At 36.4% G+C, this 24,448-nt stretch overlaps 1 long non-coding RNA gene and 1 other non-coding gene across 5 annotated transcripts; one reads left to right on the forward strand and one right to left on the reverse strand.

The window, feature by feature from the left end:
* Window positions 1-4,416: 4,416 nt before the first annotated feature.
* LOC104235732 (uncharacterized) lies at window positions 4,417-8,771 on the forward strand. Of its 4 annotated transcripts, none has more exons than XR_713251.2 (7): window positions 4,421-4,554; window positions 4,692-4,789; window positions 4,930-4,987; window positions 5,884-5,912; window positions 6,044-6,140; window positions 7,585-7,632; window positions 8,517-8,771. It is a non-coding gene; the product is annotated as an uncharacterized lncRNA (long non-coding RNA). The 4 variants fall into 4 exon arrangements; XR_713252.2 differs by having other exon boundaries at window positions 5,889-5,912; XR_713253.2 differs by lacking the exon at window positions 5,884-5,912 and having other exon boundaries at window positions 4,417-4,554; window positions 8,512-8,771.
* A 2,952-nt stretch (window positions 8,772-11,723) lies between these two features.
* Window positions 11,724-11,829, reverse strand: LOC138884507 (U6 spliceosomal RNA). The gene has a single exon (XR_011404688.1). It is a non-coding gene; the product is annotated as a U6 spliceosomal RNA (small nuclear RNA).
* Between the last annotated feature and the right edge of the window lie 12,619 nt (window positions 11,830-24,448).

Genomic DNA, 24,448 nt, shown 5'->3' on the forward strand with positions numbered 1-24,448 from the left:
TCTAAAGGTTTCAAGTTGAGTAGGACGAAGACGGAATACCTCGAGTGCAAATTTGGAGTTGAGCCGACGGAAGCGGGAGTTGAAGTGAGGCTTGACTCTCAAGTCATTCCCAAGAGAGGTAGTTTCAAGTACCTTGGATCGGTTATTCAGGGGATCGGGGAGATTGACGAGGATGTCACACACCGTATAGGGGTGGGGTGGATGAAGTGGAGGTTAGCGTCGGGAGTCTTGTGTGACAAGAAAGTGCCACCGTTACTAAAAGGTAAGTTTTATAGAGCAGTGGTTAGGCCTGCCATGTTATATGGAACTGAATGTTGGCCGGTAAAGAACTCACACATCCAGAAGATGAAAGTAGCAGAGATGAGGATGTTGAGGTGGATGTGCGGGCATACAAGGATGGATAAGATTAGGAATGAAGATATTCGAGAGAAGGTGGGTGTGGCCCCCATGGAGGACAAGATGCGGGAAGTAAGACTCAGATGGTTCGGGCACATTCAGAGGAGGAGCACTGATGCACCGGTGAGGAGGTGTGAGCGACTGGCTGTAGTGGGCACGCGGAGAAGTAGAGGACGACCTAAGAAGTATTGGGGAGAGGTGATCAGACAGGACATGGCGCGACTTAGGATTACTGAGGACATGGCCCTTGATAGGGAATTATGGAGGTCGAACATTAAGGTTGTAGGTTAGGGGAGAGTGTGAATATTTCTACAGCACAATAGAGTGAGACTATCCAGTTAGAAGTTAGACTAGGAATGTCATTGGTCGTCTATCGATGCAGGGCTTTACCTTCTAGTTGTACTATACCAGCCATCTATTTCGTATTTCGTATTTCGTATTCTGTATTTCATATCTCTTATATATTGTTGTTATTTTTATTATGCATTTTTATGGTACTAATATATCATCTCCTATTGCTTTTTTGAGCCGAGGGTCTCCTGGAAACAGCCTCTCTACCCTTCGGGGTAGGGGTAAGGTCTGCGTACATATTACCCTCCCCAGACCCCACTTGTGGGATTATACTGGATCATTGTTGTTGTTGTTGTTGTTATGGCGTTACGATCAGTCATCATTGGAAATGCATATCCTGTCGTGTCAGTGGCGAAGCCACATGGTTACAAGTTCGTCGAAAAATTGTATTGTGTATATAGATAAAATATTATGTTTTAGAGGTATATAATATGTATTGAACACCATTTGTCAGAATATTTTTCACTTCTTTCAAATTTGAATGCCCTTGAATAAATTACTAGTTTCACCACTGTATTGTATATATCAATATGCCTTATTTTCAAAAAGAAAGATACCCAAAACTATACATTATATGTTTCTAATGCCTATTTGATTGTATAATTTGTTTCTTTGGCATTATTTTTCTCAGGTGGATAAATAATTAGCTAGAAAAAGTCATGGGGTTGTTTGAATAATAAAAATTACTAGGATCTGTTAAAAAGAAAACGCAGTGTCACTTTCCATATCCTCGTAGAAGCGGAACGTTAAGAATGTTCCTTCTCCTGTAACTACTTTGGAATAAAGAAAGAATAAGCAAATAAGCCTGGATTTATTGCAAAAGTGAAGAAACTTGCAATAAAAGATAGAAAAAGAAAGAATAAGGAAATAAATCACAATCTGTAACCACTTTTGCATCAATCTTGCTCTTTCTCATATTGTTTGAGCTCTTAATTTCTTTGCTTCAATGGCTTTCTTTTGTAGCAGCCATTATTTGTTGCTCGTGCTATTGGTCCAGTACTCCAGTCTTTTCTCCTTGTTCTGTCTTTCTCTTTTGCGAAGGAAGACGGCCCTTTTAACTCCATTTACAGTTTTGGGGATAGCGACTCTTCATCATTAGCTCATGATCAAATTGTTGTTGGGGCATATACTATTAACCATGCATTTGGATATAGTATATTCTAATAATTATCATGGTTAAAAGTCTAAGTGTGAGATTGTTGGGATATATACTATTAACCATGAGTTTGGTTCAGATATAGTATTTATTATGAAATAATTGTTTATTCAGTTTTAATAAAGTTTTAAATAGATCATATAATAGTCTGTGTCTTTTGCTTATATAGTAGATAATTTAGTGTATAGAGTTTAGCTTATACACGGAAGATTAAATCATCGGTTCTTATAAGTATAAAGTTTGAGTTCACAATCTAATGATGGAATTGGACAAACCATCAGGAATGATTGTAGCACAAGATTAAATATAATTAATCTTGATTATGGGAATGGTTTAATTCCAACTTCTTGTGCTAGTACATTTTGTATGTATTGAACGGACCAGGTAGAGATAAGTATTTTATACTGACTTAATAAAATAAACTCTCTAGCCATTAAATGTACTTATACTCTTAATCTTGATATAATTATTATTAGTTGTGTATATTATTATTGTTTTGATTTATTAAAAGGCGAGATTCTTTCGTGGGTCAATATGCCTGGTAAATTGGATAATAATAATATACATTGGCGAAATAATAGTTAGTTGATGGAATCCATGTCTCGGTTTAGAGATTGATGATATACCTTTATGAAAGCTTATAAGTTTGCATGTGTAAACCCGGCCGGTGGATTTTGTATCCGACACATGAAATAAGTTAAGCGAAAGTCTAAAGGAAATAATCAATAAATTAAATCGTCAGTAATTTAATTTAATTGATTCGTATCTGAATCTTAACATGGGGAGTTAAATAAGATTTAATGGATGAATTTCGAAATTGAATAAGGAGTGTAATTACGAATTTTTAGTGGAATAATTCGTAATTAATTATGGTGGATATTAATTTCGAAAATTACAAATTAATTCCATAATTGGAAGCCTTGTTAATTAAATTCTGTGGTCCCTACTGTGCCTAAATAATAGGAAATAAAGGAATCATTTTTCTGGTGGAAAAGAAAACCTAACAGGTTTTGGAAAAGGGTCTTAACCCTTAAAACTTGTGCTATAAATACATAAGGTTTTCCACCTAGAGGGATGAGTACATGGTGGCTGAAACTTTTAGCCAAGTTTTCCTAGAAATTTCGCCCACACGAAATTGCTATTTTCGGGTATTATTTGGGTAACACAGTAGAAGACCGTGGAACGTTCGAGGATCACGATTGTGCGGGTGATGGAGATTCCATTGAGAAGTTATGGAACTGAAGGCTCACGTGGTAGAAGAGATATGTTCACGCTTCAAGAGGTAACCCGTGAAATCCCGTTTATGCTAGTTGTCTAAATTACATGTGATTTTGATACTGGGATTGCTTCCGCTGCATATAATAATCCATCAATTGGTATCAGAGCTCACTCACATCTAATTAGATAACTAAGTTTTTCATGAAACAAGAATATGGTGTTTATGTGCATTTTTTGAATTACATATATATGTGGTTTTCTGAAAAACTGCACTGCCGGTCAATCTCATAACCTATCTAAGATTGTCTCCTTCATGAAGTTCTTCTATAAAGACTGCACCTTTTTTCATGACTCTGGCAGAAACAGGGTTCTCCAGAAAGCACTTATCTTTATGGATCAACTCGGTATCAATGACGACAAGCAGGCTTTCTTACATGGAAAATCCATATCTGAAGTGTCTCATCTTGTGCCTGAAGTGGTGGAGACTATTAAAAATTCAGTTGAAAAGCTCATCAATGAAGCTGGAGAAAATAAAAAACTTAGTATCTGGAATTCATTCGTGGGCTGCTTTCTGGTTTTCGGACTCTGTTTCCCGAGGGTGACCCAATTCGCAAACCAGAATATGCCACAGAGTTATTGCATGTTTTGATCGGGCTTCGTATTTGCATTGGGATGGATTTCGACTGACTCCTGAGGCGTTGGATAACCTGGTGGATACGCTCTTCAATAAAAAGGGATTTGTATGCCCAAATTCAAGTTTAGAGAAGAAACACAGCAGCAGTAACAAGGCATCATTCCAAGATCATTCACGAATTAGAGATATGTCTTCTGTTGTTAGGAATTTACTCCTCGTCTATGCCAGTTCTCTGTATTCAATACAATAGCATTAGATTTTGTTCTAATCTGTTTAATGCAAAGACTAGGTTCTCATTGCTTCATATGTACAGGGGAATGCCCCTCTTAGCTTCTGAAACAACTAGCAATTCGTTTCGCTCATACTAAATAAAAGTATCCCGATTTAATTCAAATATTTTTCCAAGGCTTATTTATATGTTTGTTATCTAGCTTATTTTCCTGTTGCCTTTAAACCTTTATTTCTAAGCCTGAGATTAATAAAAAAAAAGGTGTAACTATTTGTAAGAAGCTTAGCAACAGAAATAAGGATCTTACCATCAATTAACTTCATATTATATTTTTTCTATTTATTTCTATTATATAGAAAAGGAAAGATGTCGATCAAGGGCAAAATTGTCATTTTGCTCAAAGGAAAAAGTGCCTTCCATCATTTTTGACACACACGACAGAGTCTAGAATCTGCTCTCGTCTTCCGTCTCTTCTATTCCAACCGATGGAGGAGTTTCAGTTCGCCTTCTTCAAACTTTCAACAATACTCGTAGCTCTTTTCGTCTTCTTATCTATCTATTAGATTTCAGGCATTATTCGCTCAATCCTTGCTCGCATCTTCTTTGTTTTCTCTTTGTCTTCTTTTCTTTCTTTGCTACTTTTAGATCTATTTAACTGTTTTCAATTTCATGGATAAATTTCCTTGGATTTTGTATTTTCCAACCAGATGATGCGGAATTACCATTTTAAGGGCTATTCTCCGTCCAATTTCATTGATGTTGCCTTCTTCTTGCTGATTCACCTCTATCTCTTCTTCTTCATAAGGTATTGAAATTTATTGTTCTACTAACTTAAAACAAAAAGGATATTTAATTTTACTCCTAATTCATGTTGTTCTTCCTTTTCTTTACATTTTTTGTATATGTTATATTTCTATGAATTGTGAATCGCGAGTATGTTTTCAGGCTCTTCTTAACTGCCTCTGCGCACACCCCTCACTCTCCATAGCCGAGGAAAAGAACAGTAAGAACTCATGATAACCTAATTTTGATAAAGCACTAAAATTGGTGTATGGGTTGAGATTGAAATAAAGTGAATGAATTAAGTCAAATGGCTATTGGGAAAAATTTATGCATATAAATTTCTATTGACAGATTTTATTCATTATTTCATGTCTTAGGAATGCTTAATTAGGCTTAAGATGATTTGGGAACTTTTCTTAAAAGTTGTGTTCGAGCAACATCTGATTGTTTAAACTTAAATTCATTTATCTGGCTACAAATTTATGGAATAAGGAAGGTATGTTAAAGGGCATGTAATGGGATTGCTTTATATGATGACTCATTGTTGTTGATGGGATTTGAAAGTAGAGGAATATTTAAAAGTAGAGGAGTAGGAAGTAGAGCACCGAGGATTGATAAAGATTGTATGAAGTTGCAAGACACTAATGGTCCAGAAAAAGGACGAGAAAATAGCACAGATATCCAAAACTTTAAGAAGCAGACAAGAGGAATAGAGATGTAAGGACATGTATAAGAGGATACCTAAGCCAAGGAAGTAGCTTAATTTTTTTTATTTTTTTATTCCTTGTTTATTGGCATCCACTGATACAATGTGTGTTCAACTATAAATTATAGTTGTTTGTCTTATTGGAAATTCTCATTCACCCATCTTTAAGCCTAATTTGTCTTATTTTCTACTGATATGTCCATGTCTTATTATCAACATATGTTATCTTCACCTATACTTTCTTATTATTCTCTACTTTTATGCAATTTTATTAGAATATTCTTTAAGTTTGTATTTTATTAAGATATTTTGTCCAAAAGTATAAGTGACGGATGGATCTTTCCATCTTGCATACTTGACTGATTGATTCACTTGGTTACTTCTTGACAATTGGTTTTTTCTCCTGTTAGTTCAGTACCGAATGCATATGGATTATCAGGTTTGTATATTTATCAGTGGAAAATATTATTGCATTCATAAATACACTTTGTTTTAACATAAATATAGCATGTATTAAAACATTCTTCCATGATGATTACTTTCAACTTTTACAAATTAAAACTATTACAGGAACCTAGAAAAAGGATTATTTTCAAGGTCATGAAAGAGTACTCAAAGGTCCTCCTCCATCACTTCAAGTGGCAAAGGCTGTGAACTATTTAACTTGGTACCCTTCTTTTTATCCATCAAGGCCTCTACATGCTGCTCTTTACTTCCTTTTTGGGTGTAAGTTTTTTTTTCTTCATATTTATGTTTATCATTGTGATTATTGATGGTAAGGCCCAGCTCTCTTCGCATTCAGTTTCTTAAATCAATTGGTGTGTTTGCTTTTGTGCTTTTAATTTATTTCATCACTTTCAAGTTGTAGTTACAAGTTCAAAGATCAATTGATTTTTTTTTAATATTCCGGAACATATGATGACTAATAGCTTGTTTGGCCAAGCTGCAAAAATTAACTTATTTTGAGAAGTGTTTTTTCTCAAAAGTGCTTTTTTCAAAAGTATTTTTTGGTGAGAATCAGTTTGTGTTTGGCTAATTAATTTGAAAAGCACTTCTGAGCAGCAATTAGTATTTGGCCAAGTTTTTAAAAACTGCTTCTAAGTGTATTTTTCTTAAAAGTGCTTTTCAAAAAAGTGCTTTTGGAGAGAAGCTACTTTTTTCTGCTTCTCCAAAACTGCTTCTGCTTCTCCTCAAAAGCACTTTTCTTTCTTCAAAAAGCTTGGTCAAACACTTTAACTTTGAAAAAAAAGTACTTCTTTTAAAAAGAAAAGTGCTTTTGGCTTTGGAGAAGCTGGGCCAAACAGGCGATAAGTCTAGCATTCAAAAACTTTCCTCTTAGTTAGAAAAGGTAGTATTGTAATGCATGAAATAACTGGTGATCGAGGAGGTTTTATATTCATACTTTGAAAGTTCTAGCTTTGATATTGCCTATTATTTGTGGCTACAAGAGTTGCTTTAATTTTTATTTGGCTGAATAGGTAGGGTGATTTATGATACAATAACATGTCGTAGTATGTACACTTTCGGAAATAAGTACTTCGTAAAATTGTACTATTGTTAGGTATTGAGTTTTATTTGTGAATTGAAGTATATAACTCTTTCGCACAGTGTATTAATACCATGAGATATTTTTCCGTTCTATGAGTTTATCTACTAAGATTAAGGACAAATAAAATAAGAAATCAAGGATAGTTTTGCATAATTATTGTAGTGTATTTGGTAACAGTGGCATGGTATAACTTTGTTTGTTTCCTTGGTTATAAGTCTTTGCAAATTAAATATAATGTACTACAAATGTATTTATAAAAAAGTGCAATTTATGCAAAAAGGGTGACAAGAACAAACCAAAATTTTGAGGAAAAAAAAAAACATATTACCTAGGCTGAGTGCCATTTCAAACATAAGGTGCTCTTGCAGATAGAATAACACAAAAACGTCATTATTGTTACTTAGTTGATCAACCATTAGAAGTTTGTTGATTGACCGTTGTTTGGGAAGTTCTAGAATAAGTACCATCTTGAGCTAACTATCTTGAACACAATTTTATGTTTGATTATATCTTCTTCAGTATTTCGTGAACTCTAAATTATTTTCATTGTTGACTCTGGTAGAAATTGATTATTCATCAATGGGAGATTTAAAAGAACCCCATGACTGAGGTATGTATTAGGTCTTGAGCACTACCAGCTTACTCAATATATTTAGATATAAAGAATGTGTTTTATTGTAATTGTCTTGAAGAGTTTGTACTTGAATTAAACTATCTACTCAGTTTCCTTTCGATATTTGACTTATGGAACTTCAGTTTGATACTTTATGTGATAAATACAGTCAATAAATCAATCTATCTATGTCTTGAAACAGAGAAGAAACTTTTCAATTAAGGTTTGTGAAGAAAATGAGAAAAGCAAAGTGGATCACTTTTTTATATTTCCCTTTTCGTGTATTAGAAAATTTTATTATTGACAAAGACCACACTAAGATAATGCTGAGATGACATAAAAGAAATATTAATATCAGTCCATATTTATTCTTGCAGTGATGACAAAAAATATATCAATGTATTTACTTCATATCCTTATATGTTCTTTATAACGAATGAACTTTTTGTGTCACTTAATAGTCATATGATATTAATGTATCTTTTTCTTTTATATGAGGGAAAGTAAAATGCATTGACCAACTTTTCTGGACATCATTTGCATTTCACATAAGTTGTGTCAGCATTAGCTTATCAAAGAAAACATAAGGCTTAGCATTTTTTCGATTTTTTCGTTAATTGTTAGGTGGTTAAATCTTAATGATAGGAAGATCCTATACTGTTTTGATAAAATATTATATTTGATGTATCTTTAGATTGTAGTAACAGTGTCTTGCTATAAAAGGCCATAATTTGACTCTTGAGTATAGTATTTTTCGAGTAGTTTATTTGTGGTGATCGCACTTATCTCTTTATGTCGTGATATTTTTCAATTCTTGCTATCATTTAATATTTTCTATCTCTAAATATTTGACTTCTTATTCTCTACTTGGAATAGGACAGGTTGTCTGAAGAACACATAGTAGCAGATGTATGAATGCAATACACAAAATATTTGCCATACTTTATGTGGCTCTTAGTTGGACTATGTTCTCTTTTGTTTATAGTACAAACACGGATAGCAACTGATATATTTAGTTGATCACGTAGCATAAGATAGTGGGTAGAAAACGATGAAGAAATAAGGCGTACTTGAGCTTGAGTTTGATTTTGTAAGTATATTTAAAGGAAGTTGAAGAAAAGGAAATATTTGCTCAATTTTGATAAATCTAGGGAAGCAATATATATTGTTCTATATTTGTCACTATTTTCCAAGGTTGGAAGTGTGTTTCTATGTTTGTGAACTTATGTCCAATTCTAAACAGGGGCATCCCTTCTTTAAAGCGGGTAAAACAACGTTTTAGGCCCCATATTTATGGGGGTCTTATTTTTTATTACACCTAAAAATGTTGTGAATGAAAATGTTTGATTCTTTCTTTAACAAATATAGAGAAGAAGGATTAGCAATTGCTATGATTTATGTCAAGGAAATTACATTTGAAATGAATATCGAACGCAAATAACGTGTGATATGTAGGAAGAAATAATTTGATGAAAATGTTGATAATGAAATTTCAAAATCTCTTGAAGAGTCCTTTAGAGTTGATTACTTTTTATACATAGTAGATTAGGCTAATTTTTTATTTCACAACAAATTTGAATACTTTGAAGCATATGAAAATATTTTTGGTTTTCTATTTAGCGGTAAAAAAACTGAGATCACTAGATGATAGAAATTTGAAAAAATATTGTCTTAATCATGAATGTTCCTTAAAGCATAATAATCAATCAGATATTTATGGTTTAGATTTATTTTATAAATTAGTAGTGTTAAGAAAAATAGTATAATTAGAAGATAATAGTTTAATTGATATATTCAATCAAATAAAAAGATTTGATTCTTTTTCAAATGTTTATATTGCTTATAAAATAATGTTAATTGCTTTTGTTACCGTTGCTTCAACGGAAAGAAGTTTTTCAAAATTAAAATTATTCTTACCTAAGATCAACAATGTCTCAAGAGAGGTTAAATGAATTAGCTATATTGTCAATTGAGAAACACTCTTTAGAAGAAATTGATTATAAGAATATTATTAATAACTTTGCAGCTAAAAAAAGCTAGAAAAATAGAGTTCACATAAAAAAAAATTAAAAAGTTAAGGCTATCATAAAGTTTGGCTTTAGACCACAAAAATCATCGGACTGGCCTAATTCTAAACCTTTATAGTTTTGTAGGTTCGCTATGTGAATGCGATATTAGACAAGAACAAAACGGGATCAGAATTCAAATTGTTGGGCCCGTGCTATGCACGGGCAACACTTATCTAGTACTTAATAAGTAAGATTCTTTTTCTTTTGTGAAAAGACTTGGGCACTATAGGGTTGTGACTTATCATCTATGATTTGATGATTGAGAACTAAAGCAATCTTTTTGCCCAATTAACCTTTTGGCTTAGTTGAAGGATCAAACATAAGCAGACTAGTTGAGTCTGGTCTACCTGCTGGTATCCGCTGTTTGTATATGAAAATCCAGTTAACAGCAATTCAGGCTCTAACCCAATTCACTTCACTTGGTAAAGAGAGAATACAAGAATTAGGAGAATCACAGTTAATTCACATTTCTGTCAGATCAAATCATTAGGGATGGAAGTTGGGGATTATGGGGAAAGGTAAATTGAACCTAATCCATTTTGTTTGACTTTGAAAATACATATGCCGCATGATATTAGCCATCTAGACATTCTGATGTTATCACATATATAACAGAACAACAAACGCAAGATGTGCAAAGGATAAAACATCCTACTGCATCACAAATGTTCTAGGTTATGTTAATTATGCTATTCGGACACTGAAAACTCATGTACATGTGGTACACATTTTCGACAGACAGAACTAGTCGCTTGCACAACAGGCTGCAAGGGATAGACACAATCAATTTTATAAGTTTTTTCTATATTAGTTCATAATTCACTTCATTAGGTACCATTGTCTTCTCATTTTGTAGTCCATCTGTTGAACCAACTTTCACTATCTTCTGGGAATCAGGAATAGATCCCGCAAACTGCATAGTTATTTATATGCTGCAATATTACTAGGAGAGAGATATCATTTATGAAAAGTCAAGAAATTTAAATGTCGGGGACTTCAGAAAGAATCATGTCTCTATCTTTCGTACAACTTAAGTCAGTAATTCCACTGATAAAAAAAAAGAAAGAAGTAAAGCAGTTCACACAGCACTCAAAGATCAACAAACATTAACAAAAAGCACAGTACCTCGTCTTAACATCCTTCACATATCCGTAGGTGCTATAATGACATTTAAGCATATAAAAGAACCACGTGTTATTCGAACAACCATAGGACCTTTCATTGAAATCCCTTTTTCACCTTTTCCATAGGAAGGCTCCTCCTTCAATGTCCTCGCTTCATTGACGTCTTTAACACGTCATTGTTAAAGAAAGGAAAAAGTTGCTTATATGACACGAAGGTTACTAGATGAGAAGCTTAGAACATAGATACTTCCGCGCATGCTTGACTTAGAATAACTGCAAATTAGTATTCATAGTTTTTTCACTGCAGAGACCAATCTCATAAAGGAATTTACCAACAATTTGGACGAGCTTCCTCAACTTAAAAGAGTATAGAAGGATGGAGAAAAGCCATTGCACAAAAAGCGGCTCAATGTGCAAGTAGATTAAATATAGTAGAACGAATCTATGAATTTATTGATTTTGAATAGCAAACAAGCAATTGTAAACCCTTGCATAATGGGGAACAAAAGATAATCAAGTTTAAAGTAAACCATTGCATTACGACATCGCTGTGATTAAAAGAAAACTAATTAAACAACGAATGATCTTTCAAATTTGCCTCAAAATTTACCTTCAAAAAGAAGAAACGCAAAAGACCATGGAGTGATAAATGTTCCTAATGTAATATGTGTGAATTTCACAATAACATCATGATAAAAGCTAAACAATCAAATTAGGGAATAATAACACGCCTATCGCCGTCAGCTAAATTTGGGGAAACAGGAAATAAAACAGATGAAAAAAATACTGAATAGTTTACGAACCTTAAGAAATCTCGTGAGAGAGCATCGCCGCCGCCGACCGGCAAAAAGAGTTGAGTTTGGGAGCGAAGCATCACCGCCGGCGAAGGGGCAAAAAAAATTTGGACCATTTCTCGATTGTGCATATCATCTTTGAGCAGGGGCCATGCTAATCTTCTGTGTATCGTTCCAAACGAACTCCAGTGTTGAGCTTCCGCAATATAAACAGAGCAAAAACTTCTTCTGCAGCCCATGAGGGAGAATAATAGCCGGTTTGACCAAGCTGCAAAAACGACCTTATTTTGAGAAGTATTTTTTTTCAAAAGTGTTTTAGAGTTTGTGTTTGGCTAATTAGTTTGAAAAACACTTCTGAGCAGCAATTAGTTTGGCCAAGCTTTAAAAAACTACTTCTAAATGTATTTTTCTCAAAAGTGCTTCTCAAAAAAGTGTTTTTGGAGAGAAGCTATTTTTTTCTGTTTCTCCTCAAAAGCACTTTTTTTTTCCTTCCAAAAGTTTGGCCAAACACCTCAATTTTTGGCCAAAAGTGCTTTTGGCCAAAGGAAGCTTGGCCAAACAGGCTATAAGTTGGTTGGCGTTTTATTGGGCTTTTGTTTCTTGTTTAGTTTAAGGCCCACTTGGTTGATAACTAACTAGTGGGCCTCGATTGTAGACTACATTCCATTTGAGTACTACTACTATAATTTATAATTGTTTTTCATTTTAAAATGGTAGAAAAATATACGTAAAAATTGCACGGGCGTTCTATTTGGGCGCCCCTTTTTAACCTGTAGCCGCTTTGTTTTTCTGTTTGTACCCGTACCCGTTTTTTTTAAAAGCCTTTTAAAAAGACTATTTTGCCGTCTTCATTAAAAGACTACTTTCTCTCCAAGTATACGCTAGCCCTTTACTGTCTCTGTCTCTCTCTCCCGTTATTCGCATTTTTTGATTTGTTCTTTCTGAAATCAAAGGGTTTTCGTCGTTATTTTGATTTTTCAACTGCTATTCGTCGTTGTTCCCACATTACGATTTAATCACATGTACATTGCATTAATTTTCTGGGTTTTATTTTACGATTTCCTGTTTTTTTTCTTGTTTTGGTTTTGATAGTCATGTATTTATGATTAAATAGTTTCTTAGTGTTTAGTTTGATAAGTGCATTAGTTTTACTTTTACGATTGTGTTTTTAGATTTTTTGAACGAGTTTTTATGTTGTTGATGAAAATTCTATAAATTCTTCAGTGATTAGACGTCCAAATTTTAAAAAAAATTGAGAGTTAAATAGATGATACTATTAAAGTGATGATACCTTAGATAGGAGCTGAAGTTTTTTTTATGTTTTGGAATTATTTTTGGATTTGAATTTGTGTTTGGTTTTTTGTAAAAACTACAACATAGGGCTGAATGTTTTGTGTTTTGTAACTGGTGAGCTGAAATTTTTGTGTTTTGTTACTGGTGAACTTCAGCTCTAGAGCTGAAGGTTTTGTTTTTGTAACTGTCGAACTTCAGCTCTAGAGCTGAAGTTTTTGTTTTTGTAACTGGCGAACTTCAGCTTTAGAGCTGAAATTTTGTTTTGTAACTGTCGAACTTCAGCCTTCTTAGAGGTTGAAGTTTTAACTGATCTTTTTGATAATGTCCTGATGTTATTTTTTGTATGTTTTACTTTTTTTGAACAGATGGCACCTAAAACACCTAAAGATCCTAATGCAGCTAAAGTACGCAAAGCAGCTAATACACCTAAAGCACCTAGACAACCTGTAATACCCCCAGGTCCTTATGTCCCTGCTCTTCCACCTACAAGACCAGGTCAAAGATATTTTGAGTTTCGAGATTGGTTTAACTCTAAGGGTTACTGGAAGGGGAACCACGATTTGAAGAAATTAATTGCAACTTTCTTGACTCCTACACAACGGGATAAGCATCATAATAGTACATTTCGATACATTATGGCTATGGAGAATTTCAAATGCAGCATGAAGTTGGTTCATTGTCTGTGTCTTTCTCGAATATTCATGAATGATCGAGACTCGATTAGTTTCAAGATTTTTGGCCATGATGTTTCCTTCACCCTTGAAGACTTTCACATTATGTGTGGTTTGCGGATCACAGCATATAATGTTAAAAAACCAATTAATCGAGAGAGCAATATTCTGAAGCGCTATTTTGGTAAGTCCAAGGGTGTGACTTTGAAGGATATTCGAGATTTTATGACTCAGAATGAAATTCCAAAGAATGTTGTGAATCACATACACGTATGCGAGAGCGATGATGATGCTGTGAAGCTTATGGAAATTCTTGTTGTAGAGTCTATTTTATTTGGGAAAAAGACTGAGTCATCTGTGATGGAGGAGTATGCATCTATTGTTGAAGATGATAAGGTTTATGCTGAATATCCTTGGGGTAATGTGGATTATGAGAAGCTCATTTACTCACTGAAACATGCATTGGACAAGCAGAACAAATTCCATGCAACTGAGTATAAACTTGGTGGATTTTCTTATCCGTTATGTGCTTGGTTCTATGAGCGCTTCCCAGATATTCGGGAGAAGTATATAAGAGAGGATGAGTACCTTGATACCCCTCAGGTTCCCAGGATGTTACGTTATGTATGTGTGGGAGAGCCTAAATTTCCCGAACTTTTTGAGATGTTCCGTAGTCATGAAGTAAGTTACTTTTTTTGTCTTTGTATTAATATGTTGACGTATTAGTTTTCTTCTTTTCATAATATACTTTTTTGTATTAAACAGAAATATCGCAGCTTTAGGGTGTTGGATATAATTCCTACAGAAGAGGAATTGAATTCAATGCCTTTAATTGGCCAATTACCATGCAGTCGGATTCATTCAAAGGTACTTAACGCGAGTCCTTCAACTGGTGAATCACCACGTACTCTGAGTCGATCAAAATAATTGAATCGAACTCTTGTTATTGGTGAATCACCACGTAATCGGAGTCGATCAAAAGAAGCGAATCAAACTCCTTTTATTGGCGAATCATCTCGTACCCATAGTCGTTCTTACCGTTTTACAAGTGACTTTGATGACAATGAATTACTCGACACAATATGTTCTATAAGTTTTGATCTGAAGTTTTTCGGTTTTGTGTTTTGTAAAAGTACAACATGTTTTTGAGCTGAAGTTTTGTTCTTGTGACGACCCAAAGGGGTCATCACCTGTTTTCTTACCCATTATGTGCTTTCGAGGCCTTGAAAACCTCATTTAGAGTCGCTTCAATTTGCGTGCGCAGTCCGGGCGTGTAGCCGGAAAGCTTAAATATGAAATTTTGTGAAAAATGCTAAGTTTTGATATTTAAAATGAATAAAATTTGACTTCGGTAAATATTTTGGGTAAACGGACCCGGAACCACGATTTGACGATCTCGGAGGGTCCGTAGGAAAATATGGGACTTGGGCGTATGCCCGGAATCGAATTCCGAGGTCCCAATCCCGAGAAATGAATTTTTGAGTAAAATTGTTTTTTTGAAATTGTTAAGGAAAATTTAAATGAAACCTGATTAGAAAGTAATGGTATCGGGCCCGTAATTTGGTTCCGGTGCCCGGTACAAGTCTTATATATGTTTTAAATCACTCCTGTAAAGTTTGGTTAAAAACGGACGTCGTTTGACGTGATCCGGACCCTAATTGGGAATTGATGTTTGAAAGGGAATCTAAGAAATTTCACTGATTTTGAGGCTTAATTCGATGTTCATGATATTATATTGGTGATTTGATTACACGAATATGTCCGTAGGGTGTTTTTGAGGTAGTGTGCATACTTGGGTTAGAGTTTCGAGGGCTCGGGTGAGTTCGGAATAGGTTCCGGGATGCTGTAGGCTTAAAAGATCAGATGTTGCAGGTTCAGGTAAATATTGCAGGCCTCTGAACCCTTTAGCGCGGCCCGCGAGGAATTGCGTGCGGGCGCGGAGGGGCCAGCGCGACCGCGGTCGCCTTTGCGCGGTCCGCGGTGGGTGCTGTAATTGAGGCTTGAGCGGTGTTCAAAGCTTAGAGGTAAGTGTTTGGTCTAACCTTAGCTTGAGGGATTAGGAGTGGAGTCATATTTGCTACTTGCTTCTTGTTGAGTACAACGTATAGGCATGATGACGAGTATCTATACGTTGGTGTCAAGCATGACCGTGAGTCTTAAATTGAAAGTGGTTGTGTCCTTAAACGACATTTCAGATGCTTTAATTAATGATCTTTTATATTGCGCAAAGAATTGTTCTATCCTCGTAGATCTTATTTATGTTTGAGCATTGTCATTATTTGGGCTGAGTACAAGCTAAGTTAAGATTGGTTATAGCTGATTCTCCCTTGCCGAGATGATTGTTTCGATATCTTTGTTCCCTTGCCGGGAAACTATTATATTGTTTTTGTTCCCTCGCCAGGAGGTTATTATATCGCTTATGTTCCCTTGCCGAGATTTCTTGTAATTGTGTGATGAAATGGGAGCGGGTGGTACGTCTTCCACAAGATATTATGAAATTGAAGAGGGTGGTATGCCTACCACAATATATTATGAAATGGGAGCGGGTGGTACGCCTACCACAAGATATTATGAAATGGGAGCGGGTGGTACGCCTAGCACAAGATATTATGAAATGGGAGCGGGTGGTACGCCTACCACAAGATATTATGAAATGGAAGCGGGTGGTACGCCTACCATAAGATATAATGAAATGGTAGCGGGTGGTACGCCTACCACGAGATATAATGAAATGGGAGCGGGTGGTACGCCTACCACGAGATATGAGAAATGGGATCGGGTTGCACGCCTGCAACAAGATGAAACTGAAAGTGAAAGTTGCCTTTATTTTCTTCATTTGTGATAGAAGTTATATTGCTAGCTTCCTTATTATTCCCTGTTATTTTCTTTTAACTGCTATCCCCGAAGCATGTTTTTCCCTTCCCCAGCTTTAACTGCTTATTACTTGTTTACTTTTCCGCCATATATTGTATGACTGCACAGGTTTATCTGGAGTCTAGTCCTAGCCTCGTCACTACATCGCCGGGGTTAGGCTAGACACTTACCAGCACATGGGGTCGGTTGTGCTGATACTACACTCTATGCTCTTTTGCACATATCTAAGTCTTGGACAGTAGCAGTAGCGTGGGAGCCAGCCTTCAGTCCAGTGAAACACCGAGGTAGCCTTGTAGACGTCCGCAGGACCGACATTTCCTCTATCTTTTATTTCAGTCTGTTATCTCATATATTCGAGACAAACAGTTTATATTTTCTTTCAAACGGTTGTATTTAGCACTCTTAGAAGTTCGTGAGTAATGTGACATCAGTTCTTGGGTAGAGGCACATGTTGATTCTCGCATTATTGTTTAGTCTTCTTTAATCTAAGACTTCAACATAATTATTTAATTCCGTTGCTTTCATGTTATCACTGATAATTTTTAAAAGAAGTAATTGTTAATGAAGTAAGCAGTTAAGGATTAGCTTGCCTAGCTCACATTAGTAGGCGCCATCACGACTCCCGAGGACGGGAAATCCGGGTCGTGACAAGTTGGTATCAGAGATCTAGGTTACATAGGTCTCACAACTCACGGACAAGCTCAGTAGAGTCTGAGGGATCGGTACGGAGACGTCTGTATTTATCCCCCAAAGGCTACAGAGATAGGAAAATCTCATATTTGTTCTTTCTTGTCGTGCGGATTTGTTCCTCAAATGCTAATTGAACTTCTACTATGTTCCTCGCAGAGGCCGAGAACATGCGCTTCCTTATCTACCGCTCAACAGCCCGAGCCCCCTGCAGCAACTCCCACTAGGGGCAGAAGGCGAGGCCGAGGCCGTGCTAAAGGCCGAGGTAGGGGCAGAGCTTAGCCCCGAGCAGCAGCACCAGTGGCGGAGCCTCAGGTTAATTTCGAGGAGGAGGTTCCGGCCCCAGCAGTTCCAGTGGGCCCAGCTCAGGTCCCATAGGGGTTCATTGCCACCCCAGTTCTTCAGGACGCTCTAGTCCGATTGGTGGGCCTCATGGAGAGTGTCACCCGAGCGGGTTTGCTTCAGTAGCACCAGCCACTTCTCAGGCTGGAGGAGGGGCTCAGACTCCCGCTAAGCGCACTCCAGAGCAGGTAGCTCCCCAGGTTCAGGTTCCAGTGGTTCAACCAGCTGTGGCAGTTCATCCAGGTGTAGTGGCTCAGACCGTCGATGGAGTGGCCATGTCCGCCGATGCTTTGTGGAGGCTGGATAGGTTCACCAAGCTCTTCAGTTCTACATTCAGCGGTGCATCTACTGAGGCTCCCCAGGATTATCTGGATAGTTGTCACGAGGTTCTTCGGAACATGGAGATCGTTGAGACCAATGGAGTTGATTTTGCTACCTTTCGACTGTCTGAATCCGCCAAGACTTGGTGGAGGGATTATTGCTTAGCTAGACCAGCCGGTTCGCCATCTTTGACTTGGGATCAGTTCACAGTGTAGTTTCTGGAGAAGTTTCTCCTCGTGACTCAGAGAGAGGCCTTCTGGAGGCAGTTTGAGCGCCTCCAGCAGAGTTCCATGACGGTCACCCAGTATGAGACCAGGTTCATTGATCTAGCTCGCCATGCTCTTGTCATACTTCCCACCGAGAGAGAGGGTGAGGAGGTTTATTGATGGTCTTATTCAGCCGATTCGTCTTCAGATGGCCAAGGAGGCCAGGAGTGAGATCACATTTCAGGAGGCGGCCAATGTGTTCTTCCGAGTTGAGATGGTTCTGTCGCAAGGAGGTGGTCATGGGTCGGATAAGAGGCCCCATCATTCGGGCAGATTCAGTGGTACCTCGTCTGGAGGTAGAGATTCATATGGTAGAGGCCATCCTCCTAGGCCCTTTCAGTCAGCTCTTCAGGTCTCCCATGGTACTTCAGGTAGTCGTGGTTCTCAGATGCACTATTCTGATCAGCAGCCTTACAGTGCACCATCGGCACCTATCAGTGCACTGTCACTTTAGAGTTTCCATGGTCGTCATCCCCAGCAGCCAAGAGCTTGTTTTACTTGTGGCGACACGAGGCCATTGCTAGGTATTGCCCTCGAGCTTTGAGCAGTTCTCCGCATCAGGGTTCTCGTGCTATGGTACAGGCACCAGATGTCCCACAACCTGCCTAGCCAGCTAGAGGCGGGGGTAGAGGTGGTAGAGGTGGAGGTAGAGGTCCTAGAGGCGGAGCTCAAGCCACCAGAGGTAGGGCTGTGCACGGATCGGATCAGATCGAATTTAGCATATTTCGGATTGAAATTTCGGATTTCGGATTCCACAAATTGCAATCTGAATCCGATCTGAATTATATCGGATTGGATCGAATTTTTAAAGTTTGGATTAGTTTGGTGATCGGATTTTCGGATCGAATTGTACGTATTATTAAGTACCTTTTCTTTTATTCTTTTTTGCATCCATATACACATTCCAGTTCATTTATATCGGATGAGGTAAGAAAATGACTATAAATTACAGTACCTCAAGATTTTACTTTTGACTTCATTCCAGTTAATAAATATGTTACTAATAGTATAACATTGTCGCGAAAGCAATCTGAGAATCCAATCACTGCCAGATCATTCGGGGTGATAACAAAAATTCTCCAACAAGAAAAAGAAAGAAATGGCATGTACATGACTGGATTATAAGATTAGATTAACTTATAAAATGCAAATCCAAAGACTATAGTGAGAAAGACAAACAAAGCATGTAATTTTTGAGAAAATTCAGTTGCATGTGGTAAGCACCAGTTCATCATAGGTGAATTTCAAAGAAATTCACAGGCGTCCATAAACAAAACACAATCTTCGTTCTTCATAACAAAACAAAATTAACTAAAATCCCAAATAGATGTCTAATCACTAATGAACTGAAATCCTCAACCAGAATTCCTTAATAGATTACACAAAAGAGTTCCAAGTTCCAACTTCTATGGCCATCACACTTAGTCCTGATTCCTGGCACGCTTTCAAGTTCTGCAACACTGCACTTGTCAAAAATGAGAGAATCAGTAAATGTGTATCATGTTAAGCTGGGCAGCCTATATGCAGCAGCCTATATGCAGCAGCCTATATGCAGCCTATACAAGTTGTTTTCAATGTTCATCAGAACATAGCCTAATGCAGCTGCTTGACTGCTTGGTGGCAGAACAAAACAATACAATAGAGAAGGCTTAATGCAGCAGCTTGGTTCAATTTATTAGAAGGCTTAAGCCTATAATAAAAGTAGGAACTGAAGTCCACAATTGTATCATACTCATTAAAACATTTAAAAGTCACGGTGAAGATTTAACAGTAGGAATTGTTACTAATCAAACATCTTAAGGAGATTACATGGAATAGATTTAATAGCAAGTCTATGCTTTCCATAACAAACCAACCAACCCCAATAATCCCCAAAAAAATTTTTTAACATGCCACGAACTCATACCTTTTATATGTCGACGATGCAAGGCTCTCTTCCGGTATTAATCAAGTCTGTAGAATAAGATAGTAATAGAATAAATTAGTTTAAAAATAATCTAAATAAACATAACATAAGTATACATTAAACACAAGTAAAGTAATAGAAGAAATAAGATAGTCTTACCCGCTTCAAGTTGTTCAAGATTATCTAAATCTTCTTCAATTTTAACCGGAGTTGTTGATCCATTCCAAGCCAATCTTGGACACACACAAGAGCTTGAACCAATCTAGGAGTCAATGAACTCCTAAATGGATCAAGTATGCGTCCACCTGTACTAAAGGCTGATTCTGAGGCAACACTAGAAATAGGAATAGCTAGCACATCACGTGTCATCTCAACAAGAGTGGGAAATCTGGGTGAATTCAACTTCCACCACCCTAGAATGTTAAAAATTTCAAAGTCTTCCTCAACATCTTCACCCAAATATTTATCTAACTCTGTTTTAGAATCAATTCCTTCACCCTTCTTGTGCTTCTTTAAATCTAACATGAATTTTGAAAGCGATGATGAAGAAGTAGATGAAGTTGGAGAAACTGGACATGAACTAGGGGAAAATGGAGAAGAACCGGAATATGGAGAAGATGGAGATGAATCATTCTTCTTTGCATACACATTGAACAAAGATTCCATGTATGTCTTCACCTCAATTTGTATTTTCACACCTATTGTTTCTCCAAACATAGCAGCAAGAGCAAACAAAAGAGATTGAAACTTGTGGTGTGGATCGAACACACATGAAATAAAAATCATTTTGTTCATGTTTTGTGGATCCCCCCAATACTTATCAAACATCTCTTTCATATTCATTGCAATTTCTCTCAAGGTAGCATCTTCACTTTGCATCAACTCTTTCAAAGAAGAACCAACATCACATATCTCAAGAAAGTGCACATTAGACGTAATATAAAGTGTACCTGATAGATTCAAGGTGAGTTCATAAAATATTTCAAGAAACTTCACAATACATCTTACACTATCCCAATCAGTACTTAAAAGTGGACCTGCAGGTTGTCCATCCTCACAAATACAGTTAGAAATACATGACATCAAACCATAATCAATATCACAATATTTTGTAAAGGCTTCCTCATAAACTGTAGCAACCTTCAACATCAAATATGTGGAGTTCCACCTAGTAGGAACATCCAAGCACAATGATTTTTTAGAAGTTATCCTATCTAGATCACAACATTCTTTAAACTTCTTCCATCTTGCTGGAGATTGTCTAATGTACCTAACAGCTTGTCTTATTCGTTCCACAGATACACTCCCTTCTCTCAACCCATCTTGAACAACTAGATTGATGATGTGAGCCATACATCTAACATGAACATGCTTACCTTCCATCAAGTTAGTGTTCCATCTAGTTAATTGTTTGGATAATTCTTTAACCATGACATCGTTAGAACTTGCATTATCAATTGTCACAGTAAATACTTTATCCACTCCCCATTCAAGTAAATATTTAGCAACACCACTAGCTAAATCTTGACCTTTGTGACTAGTAATTGGACAAAAAATTTCAATATCTTTTTATGCAAATTCCAATTCTTATCAATGTAATGTGTTGTAACACACATATAGTTAATTCTTTGAATTGATGTCCATGTATCAGTCGTAATACAAATTCTCTGTTTTGATTCTTTAAAAATTAACTTCAAAGCAAGTCTCTCATCATGGTAAATCTCAAGACAATCCCTAGTCATCGTAGTACAAGATGGAATATGAAATAAAGGTTGAAGAGTGCTCACAAAGTCTCTAAATCCATCCTTTTCAACAGAAATGAATGGTTGTTCATCTATAATTATCATATGAGCTAAAGCCCTCCTACATGCCTCTTGATCAAATTTCCAAGGGATAAGTGAGACATCACCTGTTTGACCTTTCGGTTGAAAAGATAATTTTGTCTAGCTTGTCTCCGGCTTGTGGGGATTGTTCGGACACTTGAGAAGATGTGATAGCAAATTGCTTGTACCACTATTTTTGGTGTTAGCTACATATTCTTCTGGACAGTACTTGCATTTTGCCTTTTTAACACCCTCTTCATCAGTGAACTTACTGAAGTGTCGCCAAGCCACTGATCTTTCTTTCATGGTTTTTCTTTTCTTCGACCCAGATTTAGATTCAATGTTGGTTGTGGAATCATTTGAAGCACCACTTTCACCACATTTTACAAGAGCTTGAACTTTATTCACCATCTCTACCTCATCTTCCATCTACGAAACAAAACAAAAAATTAAAAGTAAAATCAGATTCAAAATAGTAGTATAGCTACAGGAGCATACCGAGATGTCTTTTTTTAAACTTCTGCAGAAGATTTATATATTAAGAACGCAGAAATTTGAGCTTTAAATCTGGCGTTAGCTAGAATCGCTAAGTTCTGCTTGACCAATCAAAGCCAATTCTATCTTTCTAGTTAGTTTATATTTCAAAAAAAACTAACTACATATTGAATTTGATATATATATATATATATATATATATATATATATATATATATATATATATATATTGATTTTGTAGCATATACCAAGACTTCAAGCTGAGAATCTTGAGCATAACAAGACGTCATGTCAACTAGCCTTGGCCTGGGTACATCACGAAGGAAATGATGTGTGCCCCATTATAGTATGGTATATTTCTGTTTAAGAAAGTCAAGAGTGAAACCCCCAATTTATTTCATCAATTTTATCCAAGAAATAAAAGAGAACAAACACTTCATTTAAGCTCTAAGAAAGGGGGAGAAAGAGAGACAGAGAGAGAACGAGAGAGAAGGAGTGAGTCGTAGTGTCTTACCAATGCGGTCGCCGGTCGCCGGAACACAGAGAAGAGACAGAGGAAGCGACGAGCAGGAGCAACTTGTGGCGTGACTCTGTCTCTATGAGAGTAAAAGTCTGAGTCTCTGAGATATGGCTGTGAGAAAAGAATGAGAATGAAATAAGACCTAACCCTAAAATAAAATTAGTATTTATACTTCCCCTAATAAATTCGGATTTCAGATCGGATCGGGTTCAAACAATACAAATCCGAATCAAATCCGAAAATCCGAAATTTTAATAAAGCAAATCTGAATCCGATCCAAATATCCGAAATCCAAAATCCGAAATTAAGCAGATTGGTTTGGATTTTGGATATCCGATCCAAATACATAGCCCTAGCCAGAGGTGGAGGCCAACCAGCAGCAGGCCGTCCTGGAGAGGCAGTTCAAGGTGGTGGGGCCCAGCCCCGATGTTATGCACTTCCAGCCAGGCCCGAGGCTAAGGCTTCAGATGCAGTTATTACATGTACTGTTCTGGTTTGTGATAGAGATGTTTCAGTGCTATTTGATCTAGGGTCTACGTATTCATATGTGTTATCTTACTTTGCACCGTACCTGGTCATGCCTAGTGATTCATTGAGTATTCACTGAGAAAGGTTCAGATGATCTAGTTGTTGGCACTGAAAAATATGCACCGAGTTGTCCTTTGGAAAGTGATATTGGAAAAGGCAATTTGTTTGGTGATGGAGATCAAGCACTTGTTTGTACTTTAGAACTGAAAGCGAGTGATGTGTCTAGCACTATTAGGAAAGACGATCGGTATGCAGGATTACTAGTTATTTGCAAAGAACTTCTAGGTGGTGATACACAGGAAATTATTACTATAGGTATAAAGTGTGAAGTTTATAATATTTCAATGATACCTTAGATTAGAGCTGAAGTTTTGTTTCATGTGTTTGTGTTTTTTGTAAAAACTACAGCATGTTTTTTTGCTGAATGTTTTGTTTTGTAACTGGTGAACTTCAGCTCTAGAGCTGAAGTTTTTATTTTTGTAATTGTCGAATTTTTTTTTGTAACTGTCGAAGTTTTTGTTTGTGACTGTCTAACTTCAGCCTTCTTAGAGTTGAAGTTTAACTGTTTTTTTATAATATCCTGTAGTGAAATTTTCACTACAGGTATAAATTTTTTCTATGTTATATATATAGAAAAACTAGTTGATCTATTCACCCTCTTTATGAATATGCAGTGGAAGTTGAAACTAGTTGTGCTTCAATTGACACAACTCAAAAACTCTCTGATGATGCTGAATTGAATGAAGGTAGAGTTGAGAAAAACCTTCTAGAGAATACTCCAATGCTCCTAGACGTTGGTTCACAAATGAATGAAGCTGTAAATGTTGATATTGACAAAGGCATGCAGCCTAGGGAAACCACAGCGGAAGACAAACGTCAAGGTATTCTATAGATCATGAATTTATAATATTTGATTGAAGTATATTTTTTATAGTTTGAAATTTTACATACTTTATTTTCTTTTTTATGTTTTTGAATAATTTTTCAGAAAGACTCGAGGCAGCTCAAAAAGAATTTGGTGAGCTTATGCAGCTATATGAAAAAGGAGAAATACATATATTCACACATGTTGCCTCACATACAGGTGTGAAGTGTGTTGG

This window comes from Nicotiana sylvestris, chromosome 12, assembly GCF_000393655.2.
Source record: "Nicotiana sylvestris chromosome 12, ASM39365v2, whole genome shotgun sequence".
In the NCBI taxonomy this organism is placed as follows: Eukaryota; Viridiplantae; Streptophyta; class Magnoliopsida; order Solanales; family Solanaceae; genus Nicotiana; species Nicotiana sylvestris.